Genomic DNA, 18,038 nt, shown 5'->3' with positions numbered 1-18,038 from the left:
GGATCCCTGCTTTCCACAAGCAGCCAGAATCCCAGTCTCCCCAGGAATTCTGCCTGTATTAACTTTCCAACCTGGTAGTCATGCGAGTCTCATGAAAGTCCCATGAAATATAGGTTTGTGCTCCCAGAGCAGATCTCCGGATCTGTGTATTCAGCAGTCCCAAGCCTTCCACTCCCTCCCTGCTCTGTTTCTCTTCCTCCCGCTGGTGAGCTGGGGTGGGGGAGGGGCTCGAGTCCCTCGGAGCCACAGCTCTGGTACGTTACCCAGTTCGGTGAGGTCTGCTCTTTTCTCCAGGTGTGTGCAGTCTGACGCAGTCTTCTTTCCTGTTGCTCTCTCAGGATTAGTTGCGCCAATTAAATTTTCTAATTGTGTCCAGTTTTAGGAGGAAGCCTCTGTCTCTCCTCTCACGCCGTCATCTTTGATCCCCAAATAGTTTTATTTGGAGTGCCCATCTGGTTATAGTCCCAGCACAGAGTTTCTTTACTAACATTCTAGCAGAGGCAGCAAAATCAGTGCAGCATTTGCCTAAGTAAAATCAAAAGACAAACTGTGAAATAGGAGAAAATATTTGAAAACCGTATATCAGGTAAGGGTTAATAACTGAAATATGTAAGGAACTCTTACTACTCAATTGTAAAACAAAAAAACAAGCAAACATACAAATAATCCAATGGTCAGAGAACCTGAATAGACACATTTTTCCAAAGAACATATCCATATAGCCAATAGGTATGTGAAATGATGTTCAGTATAAATAAGCATCAGCAAAATACAAATCAAAACCACAGTGAGATACTACTTCACACCTGACAGGATGGCTATTGTAAAAAAGACAAAAGAGATAACAATGTCGGTAAAAATGTGGAGAAAATGGAACCTTTGTGCACTATTGGTGGGAATGTAAATTGGTACAGCCGCTATTCAAAACAGTACAGGGATTCTTAAAAACATTAAAAATAGAGCTACCATGTGAACCAGTAATCCCACTTTTGGGTGGTAATCTGAAAGAAATGAAAACACTAACTCAAAAAGGTATCTTCCCCATGGACATTATAGCCTTATTTATAACAGCTAAGACATGGAAATAACTTAAGTGTCCATCAGTGGATGAGTGGGCACAGTAAATACAATATATATATATATATATATATATATACACACACACACACACACACACACACACACACACACGCACACACATACACACACATATGTATATACATGTATGCACACATACACACTGTAGCTATTATTCAGCTACAAAAAGAAGAAAATCCTGCCATTTGTAACAACATGGGAGGACCTTGAGGGTATTATGCTAAGTGAAATAAATCAGAGAAAGACAAAGCATGATCTCACTTAAATGCAGAATCTTAAAAAAAAAGTCTGAACTCAGATACAGAGAACAGATTGGTGGTTGCCAAAGGTGGGAATAGGGGATGAGCAAAATAGGTGAAGGTGGTCAAAAGGTGCCATTTTTCAGTTATAATATAAATAAATTCTGGGGATGTAATATAAAGTATAGTGACTATAGTTAATAATACTGTACTGTTTATATATATATTTGAAATTTGCCAAGAGAGTAGATCTTAAAAGTTCTCATCAGACAAAAAAATTATAACTATGTGAGTTGATGGATGTTAACTTTACAATGGGTGATCATTTTGCAATACATATACATACATATATATATATATATATATATATATATAAAATCACTATGTTATACACCTGAAACTAATACAATGTTTTATGCCAGTTATATCCCCAAAAGAAGATATAAAAATGGCCAAGGCATATGAAAAGGTGTTCAAAATCATTAGTCATCAGGAAAATACAAATTAAAACCATAACTACATACTGTTTCACAACCACGAGAGTGGAGAAAAAAAGCAAAGAGCAAGAAACAAGGGTTATAAATAAACTTGCACAATTTTGAGGAAATATTTTTAGCAGAAATTTACATCAAACATTCTATTTGTCAAATAACTGAATCACCCTCACTAAAGTCTGGAATACGAAAAAGTTGCCACTATTTTTGTTAATATTCAAGATAATAGTAGAGTTCCTAATAGATATATTAAAGAAAGGAAAAAGAATATGAACTATAAATATTGGAAAGAGAGGGTTAAAATTTAAAAACCTCACTATTTGCAGATGCTCGTATCCATAGAAACCACAATCAGCTAAAAAAAAAATGTGATTTAAGGTAGTCCAGGAAGTTGCCCAGAAAGATCAAAATAAGAAAATCAATAGTGTTTTTATACAAGATTAACCAGATAGAAAACGTAATAGAATAGAGATCTCAAAACATATGAGAAAAAATTGTTTAAAATATTTAGTAATATACTTAATAAGAAATGCATAACACTTCTATGGGAAAAATTATAAAATGCTATTGAAAGGAGTAAAAGTAGTCCTAAATGAATAGAAACCAATTTCATGACACAAAACTCTAGAATTTAGAGATACTAATTATATTCTATTTTATTCTACAAAGTTATTATTCTCCCAGTCAAAATTGCAGCAGTTTCTGTTTTGGAAATTGAATGGAGTCTTAAATGCTTCTTACATTCGTAGACAGAAATGTGATCATGAAGATACAAGACAAACTTTAGAGAGAAGAAAAAGTAGGCTAGGAACGGGGGACAAGGGAGACTTGAACTTGTCCTCCTAGATATCAAACATTTTTTGAAGTATTGTAATGAAAATAATATAATACCGAATTGAAGGACAAATGAAGAAAGGCAGCATTATTGAAAATCAAGAAATAAACACATGATTAGATATACATTAGTATATACTGAAGGTGGCTTTCAAATTGAGGTAAATGGTGGAATATGTAATTAGTAAAATTAGAATAATTCATAACCCATTTGGAAAAAAATTAAAGTGACATCTTCAAGTATTAATGCATAGATATAAAAAAACTAAAGTATTGAAGAAAATTTTAGAATATATTTAAAACCCTTATATTTCTTCTATAATTTCAAAGATTGAAAAATAGATTATTTCCTCTGTGATAGGAAAGGTCTTCTTACATAAGACAAAATTAATAGAAAAGATTTGAAAAGACAATATAACATGGAGAACAATTCATTTTTGGAGCTGGGTAAGTCTTGACTTAAGGCAAGAGGCAATATTTGAATTAAGCCTTATTTGGATTTTGAACAGAAGGTATTCTGGAACAACTTAAAAGAATAGAGGCATAAAATTGAATGTCAGATTTAAGAAGTCATCCAGAATGGATGGAGGTCAAAATGTATAGTAAGAATCTACATATTAGGAGTTTAGTAGTGGAAGAAATTCCATTCAATTCCCCATCTGATTTCTCTACTAAAGTTTTAAGACTAAATATATTCAATTTGTCTTCATATTATTACTCTACAGTAATACACTGTTATTCATTCTAAAATGAATCCATTCATTTAAACTGTGTGTTTAGAATGTTGTGCCTAAAAATTAAAATAAAACCAAAAAAGACAATCAGATGGTACATGATTTTATGTGGCTTTGTTGTATTCTATTGAATATATTCAGAATATTTATTTAATAGACTCAGAATATTCCACTGATCTTAGTTTCTAGAACTGATTAGCTTCTCTTCAGCTATTGTTAGACAGCTACAGTCTCTGTTGGATACAAAGAGCTGTCTGTGATTTACCTTGATTTTAAAAATGGCAAACAAGAACCACCTTCAAGCTGATTTCATTTACCATTGCTCCCTTCCTAGTGATCTCAACCCTATTCAATTTCAGATATGAAGGTAACAAAATACTGTTTAATTCAGCCCTGTCAGCCTTGTTAATTTGATAGTGCATAAAAGTGAGGTACTCAAAGCTTTAAATAGACAATAAATCTTAATGCAATGTTTTCTATGTGATGAATATGAGTATTATATCAACAGGATAAATGTTTGATTATTATAGACCTCAAATTCCTTAGAAATTAGTGTAACTAGACAGAACACTTAGTGATAAGTCAAGATTGGACTTGTTTACATTTTAATATGTGCAACGTGTCAGCCTTGTTACTCTTATGGCTCAGCTAACTTTTCTATAGGCTTTTTGCATTCTGATTCCCTATATCACATATATTTAGGTAATTGATTTAAACTTAATTTTAATTTTTTCATAGTCTAGCAAAGCATACTTAAGTCACATGTTGCAATGTAAATTGTGTATTAAGTTGTAGCTAAAATTCTGTACAATACTTCAATATAACAAATTTATAGATATAAAATCTGGTCATCACCAGAAACAGTATCTGAATGACATTTTCTTATAGATTAACTGTTTTTGGTACTATTTCTATTCATCTATTTATGATTGTGTATTTAGGCATAATTAGTAATATTAATCTTAAGTTTTAAGTACCCAAATACATCAAGCAATTATCATATGCCTGTAATTATTCTAAGCTTTTCACAAATATAAACTTAGATAATTATGTGACGTACTTATGATGTTAGTTCTAGTGTCCTCATTTTCTGATGAGGAAGCTGAAGTAAAGAAAATTAAGTACTTTGCTTAATTCATACTACACTGAAAGTGGTGGAGCTTGGATTACCAACCTAACCATGCTGACTATCTAGAATCTTCTTACACCCTACAATGCTTTGCCATCTTTTATGTTGTGATAGAAAATTTGTCAATTAAAATAATTTGCCAAAAAAAATCATACATTTTGAGGAAATATCAATTATACTATATTGTTTTACTCCACAGTAAACTTTTCTACTTTTTAAATTTAAAATTATTATAGAACTTCATTTCACTGACTCTTTAGATAGGGCTAGTAAGATAGGGCTAACTGCATTATCTACTGGATGCTCTAGAGCTCTCTAAAATTTTAATTTAATATAAACCTAAATATAAATTTATAATAACAATTTATAAAATTAAAAAACTGAATTTAATGTAACTGAAAAATATACAAATTTATATACTAATTTCATCTTTTAGATAATAAGCTATGTGGTAGAATGCTTTAAGAAAATTTTATTTTCCATTTAATATTCTTTCCTTTCTTCCGATTTTATGTATCCACAATGTTAAAATCAAATTTAATCGTGTTTCATATGTTATTATAATATAAATGCAAAAAACATATAAACTGCAGATGGCCTATAATGTATCTTTAAAAAACTTTCACAAGATCTAACAATTGTCATGTCAAATACTGAGCTAAAATGGAAAACAGGGCTGAATTAAAATTAATTCAAATTAACTTTGTTTTCAAGGTTGCATTCTGAGAAGACTTATACTGTTTATAAATCAGTAAAGCAGATTTACCAGAATCAGTAAAGCAAAGGAGAAGCCACTAGATAAGTAGTCCATTCCAGAATCTAATTTTTACTTTAAATTTTGAGGTATCTGTGAGGTTATTTATATAGTTATAGGAAAAGACAGCAATAAACACTTGGGGAGAAACAGTAGAAAAATGTATATTTGAATATTTTTTACTTTATCCCACTGAGTATAGGAAGGGTATAGAGTCAGCACTTTGTGTGTGTTATAACTGATACCATATCTGGATAAACAATCTATTAGTCCTCCTGTGCTCTCTAAGGAGGAGATACTAAATGAAGAAAGATAGCAGAATAGAGTCATCAGTGGTGTTTCAATCTCTGGAGGGACAGTGTCCGCTATAGAAAATGTTGTTGGAAAAGGGAGACTTCTCATTAATCAAGTAGAAACACTGCTAAATTTGATATAGTACTTTACTGGTTTGTGAGGGAGATAAAAATAAATGAGAATAATACTACCAAGTATATTTTTTGTCAACTGTGGACATCCCCAGAGAAGAAATGGAAGTAAGCTTACTTTTATAATCAATATGTGACCACTAAAAATGCAATAAGATTAATCAGCTATAGACTGAACTGATAATATTTAAATATGTTAATAAAAATCAGGGCCATCTACATAAATTCATGAGATGCAGTGAAAAATGAAAACACAGGACCATTTTCTAAAAAAATCTGGAAAAACTGTCATTAAAGATATTAAAATATGAAACTTAAAATTATCTTCCAGCATCTCTCTCTTGAACTGTATTGGTGATTTTATTTAATTGCTAAGTAAAAAAAAAAGTAAATTGTTAACATGAATTTTACCATTGATCTTTACAGTGTGCAACTACAGTTTTAAATGCAAATATTAGAATATTGAACTCATATGCAGAATTACTGAAATTACATAATTTGTATAGCATATCTTGTGGATACCTAAATGTTTCATTCCTACCAGAACAGTGGATAATGTTGCCCCAAAACTATTTTTCATTTCACTTCTTAATATGCACAGATTTTACTAAAAATCTCTACCTTCAGCTTACTGGTAAGTAAGTAAGGACTGAAAGGAGAAAGAACTATGGGTTGTGTTATCTTTGCTTTTCTTCTCTGTGATCATTTTCTGTATAAGTGGTTGGCTAATTACAGAGAAATAACACAACTAAGATAGTATATGAAAGGATTCCTTTGTCATTTGTGTTCCTTAACATGCCATTGGTTTTCTATAGTTTGAAGCAAGTTCTTGTTCTAATGGGAAAGTGTGGCTTTACTGGTTGTCAAAGCCTCAGCTTACTCAGTTATAGACAAAACAAGCTTATGAAGCACTCACTTTGAGTCTCACTGAACTTCCATGTAGGGTCCAGTGGAATCCTGTGCTCTGGGGACCTCAAATACTATATTGGAATAAAGCAAGAAAGAAAAGTAGACACACACTTCTTGCAAGTAACTTCTCACCTCATGCACATGCTCCATTGTCTATTAGAAATCACTTCAAAACATAAGTTCAAAGATGAAATCATTAAGAATTTCAAGATGGTGACAGCAGAGCATTAAACCAAGCGTGGAATCCTTCTCATCATGGGGCTCTGTGTGACTGCCTAGGTTGCAGACCCATGAATCTAGCTGAGTTAAAGATAGTATTACCATTTCCATAACTGTATGAGATTGGATTGCATTACATTTTTAGGATAGGTGTCTTATTCTAATATATATTATTCAGGAAAATAATTAAAAATATTAAGTGAAGACTCAGTCATAGTGCTAGTTCAAAAAAATGCAAGTATCAATCACAAATCAGATGAAATTTCTCTTGAAACCAAAGCAAAAGAAAGTGGCACAGTGATGGTGGCTCATCAGCAACACTAGATAATTGAAAGGGGAACAGCCAGCAGCATAGGACAGGCAGGAGGACATGGAGCAGATAGTCCAAAGCACAGAGAAGAACAAGCCACCCCTGGAATTGGGATGGACAACCTGAAATAAGGTAGGACACACCAGAGGCAACTCTAATTGTTCATCATTGGGAGAAACATACGGAGAGACAGTGATTCCCAATGGATCCACTTGTTAAAAACAGATTCAGAGGCAAAAGTGGGGATATCAAGACAAAACTGAAGCACTGAGGGCAAAAAGCTAGTGGGAAGTAATTGGAGTACCTTAGCCCTATACCTGGAGAGTGACTGGACCGCTGGGCAGAATAACCAGATTGTCAACAGGGTGAAGATACAGTATAAAATTGTAATTCAGAGGAATGTGTGATGTGACAAAGGAAATGTGGAGAACTGCAGCTGGGATGCTGACCTAGGGACTCTTGCTCACTGAATGAAGCAGGGTGGTCTGAGGCCAATTTTGATAGCCATTCAGGAGCCTTAGAGTTACAGCTAATTTATAGGTTCTTAACTTTAGGGAATATACTTAAAATGTAAACCTCAAAGTTGGTGTGTATGAGGTTGTCTTTTGTATCCTGCTTTACAGAGTTAGTTGTCTTAAAACTGGAAAGTGCTTGATCTACAAGTTATGTTACCTGTGGAAACTGTCAAGAGAATCAGAGGACAGACATGATGGAAAAAAGATAGGATGTGCTATTGCATATTACAGTTAGATTCTTATGAGATTAAATTATTCCTTTATGTATTTCTTCACTTTTAGGAGTAGACCTTGATGCAAGTATACTTAATATTCAATTGAATAAATGAAAATAAGAAACAACCAGTTCAATTACTGACTCTACCAAACAAAATGTTTTAGAACGTGCATATAAAATGTGTGAGAGTTTTATAATTCAGTTAAAGAATTCTTCCAGAAAATCATTAAATAAACATAAGTAGGGAACTTTGGTAAAGGAAAATGTTTTAATATACACAGATACATACATTGTCTGGCTGTCTGCTTAGCTCTTGTGAAACACCAAATTACAGTTACAGAAAATTAAGTTGCAGTACAGTAAGAAGTTCTTACCTTCCTAAATGTTCTGGTCATTCAAATAAAGATATTTGCACATTGTAAATATTTCCTATTTATTTTTCATCAAATGAAGCAGTTAGAATATATAAATTGGCTAATATGTAAACCCTATTGTAATATCTGCAACTAACATACTGTATCAGGCTAAATATTCATTTATATTTTATTTTATATGAATATTGCAGCTTACCAATAAGGAAGCTGAGGATCAGTTATATAATTATCAAAACCAGAAATGGGATTTATTTGTTCTAGATTTATATTGATTCTAGAACCTCATAATTGTTTATAATATGATACTTTTTCTATTTTATAATAATAGGTAGGAGTTTTCAGGTTCAATTTACATGACTTTTTAAAATGGATATAAAATGTGCACTCAGTGATGTAAAATTCTGTAAGGAAGTTTTCCCATCTGCCTTGTCTATGTGAAATAGGAGAATGTGCTAGCCGTATTGAAGCAGAGTTTATTGCACCATTAAAGATCCCTGGTTTCCTTCCCTCTGCCATGTTAGCACAGAAAGTATTTCTGGTCCAATGCTTAGGCTAAATGCCAGTAGTCTCTTCATTATTTAAGATGCAGAGAGGACAGCTATTTTAACTGCAATTAGTAGAGGGTCATGGAACTTTGAAGTGTTTGTTCAGGACAACTGCAGAGGTATTTTTCTGAGTCACCTTCTGATACAAATTCACCACATATTCTTTCCAAGCCTCTGTGCCACTCATTTGAGGGAAAAGGCAAACCATTTTAATGGTTTAGATTAGAGAAAGCCAATATTATAGTGGGGAAAAACTCTATATAATCAAAGAGAACAGTTTGGAAGAAGCATGTTCCTGGGATATCTCTAGGGGAATACATTCCATTTCTGAGATACTGCTGCACAAATTCATATATACTCTCAAAACATTGTTTTCTTTTAAAACATTTTCTAATATGTAGCCATAGCCAGAGAAATATCCCAATACCCAAAAATCCTTACCCATATTTAAGGAATTGGTATTTTTAACTCAGTATCTTTACAACTTCATTTTCAGAATAATTGATTATAAGCCTTAGAGATAGCCAAGGGAAATTTGCAACTTCCCTAGAAGTCAGACAAAGCTAACTGTAAAGGAATCACTATTTTTTAGTTCTAGTGAAAGAATATGTGTGATAGAAAGTAATCTATTTGACAAATTCTATATGCTGTTCCATATACATATTTTACCCTATAGAAAGGTAATCGATTTTCTAGATTATTTTGAGAGGTTTAGAAAGTCAGCAAATATTCTATAAAAGATTTATTGGATACTTTAAAAATATTTTACCAAGGGCATATACAATGATTAATGCCATAATTATAGAAGATACATATAAGAAAAATCTTATCTCCAAAAAAAATGATATGGTGAAGGAAATGATAGACAGGAAATAACTAAGTTATGTTGTGAGTTTATGAATATTATGATGAAAATACTTGCTTTTAGGATATATGCCGAGCATTAAGGTATTTAACCTAATTCTTGAAAACTATTCATTTTTACTCACTAGGTGAATGCCTGAATTTTTAAAAATATGAACAATTTTAAAGTAGGAATTTAAAAGTACATTTCCCAGAATATGTGAAATTAGAATATAGTGAAATATATTTGATATAAAATACATACCAATGTAGTCTGGCAGTTTTGGCTGTTATTTTGCTTCTCTGATGATACAGTATATATGGTATTTGGAAAACACTAATAATATACACTAGAGTTTAAATTTCTTTTAAAAACAAAGCCATGATAGCTTAGTACCTGAGAGATACACAACTTTGAAGGTTTCTACTATCAATACTCAAGACCTTTAGCATCTATGGCAGATCTCTGTGAAGGAACCATTTGATGGACTTGTGTTTGGAGTCGGCACATCCCCAAAGCACAGTTGTGTTAGAAACAGAACTTAAATTTTAGTGTACACATTAGTGTGGCCACAATGATTGTTAAAATATTGAAGTATTTCAGTATTAACTCCAAGTCATGTGGTCCCTCTCATAGAAATACCTTTTCATCCAGCAATGAAATAATTCATGCTAGAAACCTCTCTTCTATCTCGATGGCCTGGTTTCCCTATTTGGTCAGCATCTGTGCTGGGTTTTAAATACAATTTTATCTCCGGAATTCACTGTCCCTGGAAATCTGTGGAGATAATTCTAGGAATCTGCTCCTATAAGAGATCCTAATTTGCAGGAATGAAAGTTGGGATCTATCTGTGGAGTAGATCTAGTTTGACCAATTTTGAGTCAATTACTTTGCCACAGAATGATGTATTTTCGAGTTCATAAACAATGGCAAGGTTGGTATTAAGAGCACATTAATTTTTTTATCTTTGAATGAAATAATTTGTTACTTATTTCCTTTAATTTTAATGTTGCCATTATTCATATTTAATTTTATGATTAAAAGTAATTAAATATCAATTCAAATTAGTATAGAAGAAAATATAATTACTGTATTTAAACCCTTTTTTACTCTTTCATCCTGGAATGCTATAACTTGAATTATAGCAAAAATGCATTGAATATATAGTTTAACTTTATTGGATTAACAGTTGTGTATTGAGATCAATTTATGCTTGATTCTGACTGAAAAGTTATCAATGACAAAGAAAATTTAGCTTAAACCACACTTACATTTTAATTATCATAAAATACATGGCAAGTTGTAAGAGAATCAATATAACTTTAGAAAAAGAGTGATTTAAATATAAATATCCATTTGATTGAAACTAATGACAAAACATTATTTCATTGAAATTAGGTTTATTCCAAAGAAGAATATCTAATAATTGCTTGCTCTAAATGATAGAACATCAATAAATAATGAACACAAATTGTAATGAGAAAATAGTAATGAAAGGATTCTGATTTCTTAAAGAAAAATATGTAGTAGTATCTCTGCAGATAATCTTTAATAAAAACCGGCTTTCCTAGGAGATGAATATACCTACTTTGCTTTTGATGTATTTTTATAGTTGGTTCACATCATTGTTCCCAGGTCTCATATTTTTGATTATGTTCATAATGCTGACCTTAAGTGAATAATGTTTTAACCACAAGAGAGGGTTAGAAAGTTATGATATTTTGACTGAGAATATATTAAGTTGTTCTTCAAAATTCCAGACAGGGAAAGATGTTGGAAGAATAAACACTAGAGAGATCTTGCAATAAAAAAAATCACTAGAAAACTAATCTTTAATAAAATTCACTCAGCAACTATTCTTCAGGGCCCGCTTATTCAAATTCCATAGAAAAAGAAGTGATGACTTGACTTTTGTTTGACTATAATAGTAACCTTTGCTCAGTGTAGACACAACCATAGAATGCACCATGGGATTTATCTTTTCCAGTATGGGCCTTAAATTCCTAAATTCAAGTATGAGCTAGAAAAGAGATAAAAAGAATGATCATTCTTCTGAAATTTGTTATATCTAGGGAAATGCTGCTAACTTTTTAACAAATCACCCTAAAATAGTATCGTAAAAAAATAAATAAAAGCTATTGGAAACACTGCCAGTGTTCCTATTATGAGGTAATTTTATTGCATATTCCTGGTATTCTGCTCTTTATAGTATTTATACTATATATAAGTATACATATGTAAGAGTTATGTACAGGAATTTTCTCTCTCCATTTCTGCCTCTTTCTGCCCCCTAGTAAAGATGTGGGCTCTCTAACTTTAGGCATGTGTAACTCGGAAAAATAGTTTCCCAGCCTGGGGCAAATTACTTTTGAAACCAAAATCAGTCAAAGGAAGAAATAAAGTGGGAGAAACCCATTTATTGCTTACAGGCAGTCATCCACTCTGCTTGCCCGTGTCTCTCACAATCTGGCTACAAAAAGAGCCCCCACCCAGCCTCTCCGGTCCAGGTGTGCCCTTGCTTCCCCACGTAATCACCCACTGATATGGAGATGGACTGCTCTCCATCCCTTGGAAACACCTATTGATATGGAGATGAATTAAAACTAGGTGAGAGATTCTGAAATATTGCAATTTTACCCACAGTATGTTTTTCTTATAATTTGAAACTGTTTTCAGCAAGCAATTATTGTATTTATTCCTAATCTTTTTGAACTGTGTGATACACTTGTTAAGAGCTGGAGATACTCAGTGACATCCATAAGCTTGATCCTTGTTTTGTCCTCTTGATAACTAAAAGCATAATTTGATATTTATATGATTTTTCGTTTGTTTTGACAACTTTATATTGATTAGGCATTGTCTTGATGATGAGTTTCTGCCCAGGCAAGATCGCTATGGATTCAGTGTGACCAAAGAAATTGACCGCAAGACTCTCTTTGGGGTGAAAGGGTCTTACAAAACTGCCGTCTGGCCCATCTCTCTCTCTCCTTATCCAGCAGCAACCACACGGGCCCTCCCCCTCACCTCTCAGTACAGATAAGCCCTCTGTTGCCCAGGTAATTACCCACTGATATGGAGATGAAAGATGCAAATTCACTAAAACTTATTTATTTACACCTCTGAATCCCTGTTGATATGCAGATGTTTCAAAGCCAGGTGAGATATTCTGGAAATATTAGAATTTTACCCACACTCTACCCCTCCAGGATTCTTGCCTTACAATCTACATGCTTTTAATCTTCCGTAATGGTCCCTGTGCGAGAAAGCTGGAACACTGTAACCAGATTCCACAATAGCAACAGAGGATAACAACAACTTAAGAGATAATAAAAATTAAGATACAGCAAGATTTTGATACAAAAATTATAATAATCCTCAAGCCAGAGGACGTTCTAGTCCACAAAGACTTTAGGGGTGATAAGACATATGTTTTAATGTCACCAACAGGTAAATCTTGTCCATCAGGTAGGATGCATGCAAGAGAGTGGTCTTGTGATAGGACTGTAGCAGGAAGGGGGTCCCTTCCTGGTCTAGTATACCATACTTTTACTCCTTTCCCTGTGGGGGTTACTGAAGGGTATATATATATATAGTGCTACTGGAGGTGCATGCACTGGCCACAATGATCAAACAAAACTCCCCAGTAAGATGCTCTTACCTTCTGGCCATTCAGGAAATACTACTGTAAGCTTTGGTGGCCACTTTGCTGTTATTCCAGGAATAACAGGAGGCCAGCTTCTAGGCCTTGTCCCCAAGGTGCCAGGAGAGCCAGCCATTGTTGGTCCATGTGTTGAAAGGTCCAAGGCCACATCCACTCAATCGAGTCTCTGGGGTTCAGTGCAATTGGTGCTGGCAGCAAGAGGTTATTCTGGTGCCAAACCTCAGCTTCAATGATTCTTCTTTGATTTGTACTTGCAGTTGTACAGGGGAGGCAGCCATATGTGTTAACATATCTATGGGGATCAAAGCTCCCTTTCAGGGTCTCTCATTCAAATGCTGTAGCACAGTCCATAAGCAGACTGACTATCCCCGCAGACTATTGGTATCTGACTTTAGTCCGGATTTTAACAAGCCATTGTGCCTCTCTATCATGCCTGCTGCGGTACGACGTATGGCACATGAAACTTGCACTTGATTCCCAGCTGTCGTATCTATACTTGCAGTGTATGTCTAGTAAAATGGGTGCCCTGATCACTCTCAATCACCTGTGGTCAGCCATAGGCAGCAAAGAGACGCTCTAGGCCTCTTTTGGTCGCCTGCTGGTCTGCACATCAGGTAGGAAAAGCAACCAGAAGTCCAGTAGCTGTGTCTACACAATGCATCGCATACCGATATCCTTCTGACACAGGTAGAGGCCCAATATAGTCTACCTGCCACTTGACAAGGGGTATAGGCCCCTTAGCTATTGTACCATGTTGCTGTGGAACTCGGTGTAAGTGCCTTTTGGAGCACACGGCACACTCCTGCAGGGCTCTACTAACTTCTTCGAAGGTCAAAGGCAAGCTCCACAGATGGGCTACAGCCCACATTGTCTTTTGCCCTGCATGCAACAAACGTTGATGTAGCCATTGGGCTACATCAGAGGCAGGCTTTTCTTCTAACCACCGTATCTGGGCCAATTTATCTGCCTCATCATTTCCTGGGGATGCCAGTGGCAAATGACCTGTCACACGGTATACTGTAATTATTTTAGTCTGACCACAAGCCCATAAGTCTTGCCATAATTCTTGCCCCCAAGGGATCAGTGACCAACCAGCCAGTTGGCATGGTACCAGGTTGGTAGCCACAGGGTCAAGCCCTGATAGACAGTCCAGCTGTCAGTGCAGACAACTATAGGGGAAGGCTCCTTGCTGATCACAAGCCAAACAGCCCTCAACTCCGCCCATTGGCTGCTCTTCCCCTCACCATCTTCCATCCATATTGTCTCAGGGTAGAAAGCTATGGCCCTCCATTTTGGGGGCTGCCCGTGGCTGGAGCCATCTGTGTACCATGCATCTTCAGGTATAGGGGCTTTTCCCTCCCGAAAGGGACTCTTTGCTGCTAATGATTCAAAAGCAAGTTCTTCCTGCTTTTCACTGCTATATGTCACCGGCCTCAACAAGCTTTGGAGTTCTTCACTCCAGGGGCTACTAGAGAGGGCACTATGCTGCTGTAGGTAAGCACCCCACTTGGCTAGTGTGGGTGTTTGTGCCACACCACTCCTTGACTTTTGGGTCCAGTCTTGTGCCCACCCCAAGATAGGATAGGTGGTTATTACTTTTATTGGGGCCATTCCAGTGATGGGTTCTGTAGCCAGCAAGGCGTGATACATGGCAGCCAGTTGTTTTTCTATCAAAGTATATCGTACCACTGCCCCTTTCCAGAGTTGTAACCAGAATCCAACAGGTTGGCGAGTTCATTCAAGCTGCTGCCAGAGACCCCAGCCATAACCATCTTCAGTGACATGAACATCCAGCTCAAAGGGCCTTGATGCGTCTATCACACTCAAGCCTGTACTGCCTTGACTGCCCATTTTGCTGTAGTAAAGGCAGATGCACATGTCTCATCCCAGTCTCACTTGACGCCTTTTAGTACCAACCAGTATAAGGGCTTCAGAATTTGTGCCATGTACGGTATAAACACTCTCCAGTAGCCTAGAAGACCCAGAAACTCCTGCAGCAATGCTACAGTTGTGGGGGTAGGAAAGGCCTGGACTTTGTCTATAACTGCTTCTGGTATAACCTTGGTCTTACCCGACTAGATGACCCCCAAGAATTTAACAGACAAACCAGGTCCCAGAACCTTGGTGCTGTTCACAGCCCATCCTTTCTCCTGTAAATGTTGTAGCAGTCTAGGTGCAGCATCTTCTAGATCTGAAAGAGAATCAGACGTGAGCATGACATCAACAATATAATGGTATTGCCACACAGTTGGTGGTTTCTCTCATGTAGCCAAGTCCTGGGCTACAAGTCCGTGACAGATGGTGGGGCTGTGGAGGTATCCCTGTGGGAGGACAGTGAAAGTCCACTGCCGTCCTTCCTATGTGAAGGCAAATTGTTCCTGACTTTCCTGCTCAGTGTCAATGGAAAAGAAGGCATTATTAAGATCTATCATATAATGGTATGCTCCTAGTTCATGGCTGAGGGTATCCATCAAGCCTGCAATAGAGGGGACAGCAGCATGCATAGGGGGTATGACTTTATTCAGTTCTCTGTAATCCACAGTCATACTCCAGGAGCCATCTGGCTTTTTTATAGGCCACACTGGGGAATTGAAAGGAGTATGGGTGGGCTTTATAATACCCACCTTTTCCAGCTCTTGGAGAATTTCTCTAATCTCTTTGTGCCCTCCAGGCAGTTTATATTGTTTGGTATTAGTCACCTGCTGAGGCACAGGCAAAACTATGGGTGGGTGCCTAGCATGTCCCCTCAGAACTGCCTTCACCACACATACTCTCAGTCTGAACTCACCTGCAGTGGTCTGCAACCATAGACCCTGCAGGATATCATTCCCCAAAATATACGCAGGAATAGGAGATATATACACAGTATACTCTTTTGGGGATAGATGCCCTATTCCCAAAGGGATTTGGGCTTTTTTACTCTGATAGCCTTCCCCCCCATATCCATCTATGATAGTGGGGGTCCCAGGGAACTGCTTTGGGTTACCATGAATCAATGAATTCAGCTCCTGTGTCCACTAGAGCCAGGACATGTTGTAGGTTCACTGGGGACCAATGGATAGCTATTTCAACATGTGGCCTCTGTTCCCCCCCTGGTCCCTCAGGGCAGATACCTTGACCTTTCCCTCAGTCAAACCATGTTCCCCAATAACCTTCCTGTGTGGGCTCAAGTGAGGTTGGCTCGTTTTCCAGCAGGAATTCTTGCAAACACACAGGCCGGTCTCGTGGCTCTGTCTCTGACCTTTGCCTCTTTGGTCTTAATGGCTAGAACTGCTGCTCTGGTTTCAGCTGTTACCATAGCTCTAGTAAGATCCTATTGGACTCTCCATCTAATTTCTTTCCATCTGCTCCTGCCCGTATTAAATTAACCCACATCTGGGTCCTCGTAACCTTCATGGGGCCCTGTAAATTCTTCTTGTGAGTAACAGGTCTTATTTCTTTCCAGATTCTCATTGCTTCTGCCTCTCCTAAGTCTGCTACTGTATGTGTCATCTCGCTTATTGACATGCCCTCAGTGAGGGGAAAGAATGGCCACTAGAGACCCAAAGAGGGATGTAGAAGCCATTTGAAGTACAATATTTCTCATCCCAGTAGTGAAAATCTCTTCATCTGGGCCATAATTGTCTGGACTATAGATGGCATTTCTTATGCCTAACTCTCATAGCACCTGTTGGAGTTCAGCATATGTTTGCCACCTAACAGGAGAGGATGGCAGATCACTCGGATTGGGCCCCACATCACTAAGTGCAGCCATAAGCCAAGAGAGGAGGGAGTGACTCCCTGGGGTCTGATGTGCATTTTGTAATCGCTGCCTCAAGGCAGGCTGCACTGTTAGGGAAGACAGCTTTCCCATCTCTGATCCTGACAGAACAATTCCATCCACCTCTAAGTCCCACAGACGCAGGAGCCAAGCTGATATTGACTCCGAGGGCTTCTGTCTAAACAGGGAGCCCAAATCTACCAGCTTAGCCTGAGTATAGGGGCGGACCATAGAGTGTGCCACGACCTGGGGAGGGGGCTGCACATCTCCTTGAGGAACTTTCAGCTGCTGGGTCTTTATTTTCTTTACAACCACTGGGCATGCTTTCAATACAGGAGGCGCCAGTGCTTCCGGCACCACCCCTTCATCTTCCTCTAGCTCTTCCATTTCTGGGGCAGATGGCACCTTTCTCTCCCCTCCCCCGACTGCCTCCTCTGCTACAATCTACCTTTTCTACTGTGCCTCGCAGCAATGCTATTCTGTCTTCAGAAGCTCTCTTACCTTCAGCTCAATGCTGCACAGCTGATGTTCTAATGCCACCTCCACCTGTGCTTCCCTCAGGGGTTCGTCTTTTTCCTTGATGGCCTCTTCCTCCTTCTGAATATCTGGCAGCACTGCCATCTCATCTCCAGTGTCTCCTTGCTGCCAGCGCTCTCGTGCTGCCTCCTCCCGCATCTCCTTCCTCAGGGAATCCACAGAGGTTTGCAGTTCCTGTTCTCGTGCCGCCTCCTCCCGCATCAGTACCATCTCAGTCTTCAGGGCATCCACAGAGGTCTGCAGCTTGTGTTCTCGTGCTGCCTCTTGCAACAATGCCACTTCCCTCCTCAGGGAATCTACTGAAGTTTTCAGCTCACATTCTCGTGCTGTCATTTATTGGGTCTCCTCTGTAGACCTTTTTAAGTCTGTGAGAAGCAGCCAACCCACAGTCCCCACTGCCTCACAGGCACTCTGCTTCTCAAAGGCTCTGCTTACTATAC

General features: G+C 37.2%; 1 long non-coding RNA gene across 3 annotated transcripts in view; it reads right to left on the bottom strand.

Moving 5' to 3' along the window:
- Positions 1-18,038, bottom strand: part of LOC118927883 (uncharacterized) — a 41,238-nt gene that overhangs the window by 11,957 nt on the left and 11,243 nt on the right. The window contains exon 2 of one of the 3 annotated variants that reach the window (XR_008997593.1): positions 264-525. The exons of the other annotated variants lie outside the window; for them this stretch is intronic. This is a non-coding gene — a long non-coding RNA (uncharacterized LOC118927883). The remainder of the gene's footprint in view (positions 1-263; positions 526-18,038) is intronic. 3 annotated transcript variants of the gene reach the window in all.

The sequence above is a fragment of the Manis pentadactyla genome, chromosome 1 (genome assembly GCF_030020395.1).
Source record: "Manis pentadactyla isolate mManPen7 chromosome 1, mManPen7.hap1, whole genome shotgun sequence".
Classification (NCBI taxonomy): domain Eukaryota; kingdom Metazoa; phylum Chordata; class Mammalia; order Pholidota; family Manidae; genus Manis; species Manis pentadactyla.
This window is presented reverse-complemented; position numbering and strand designations above follow the sequence as displayed.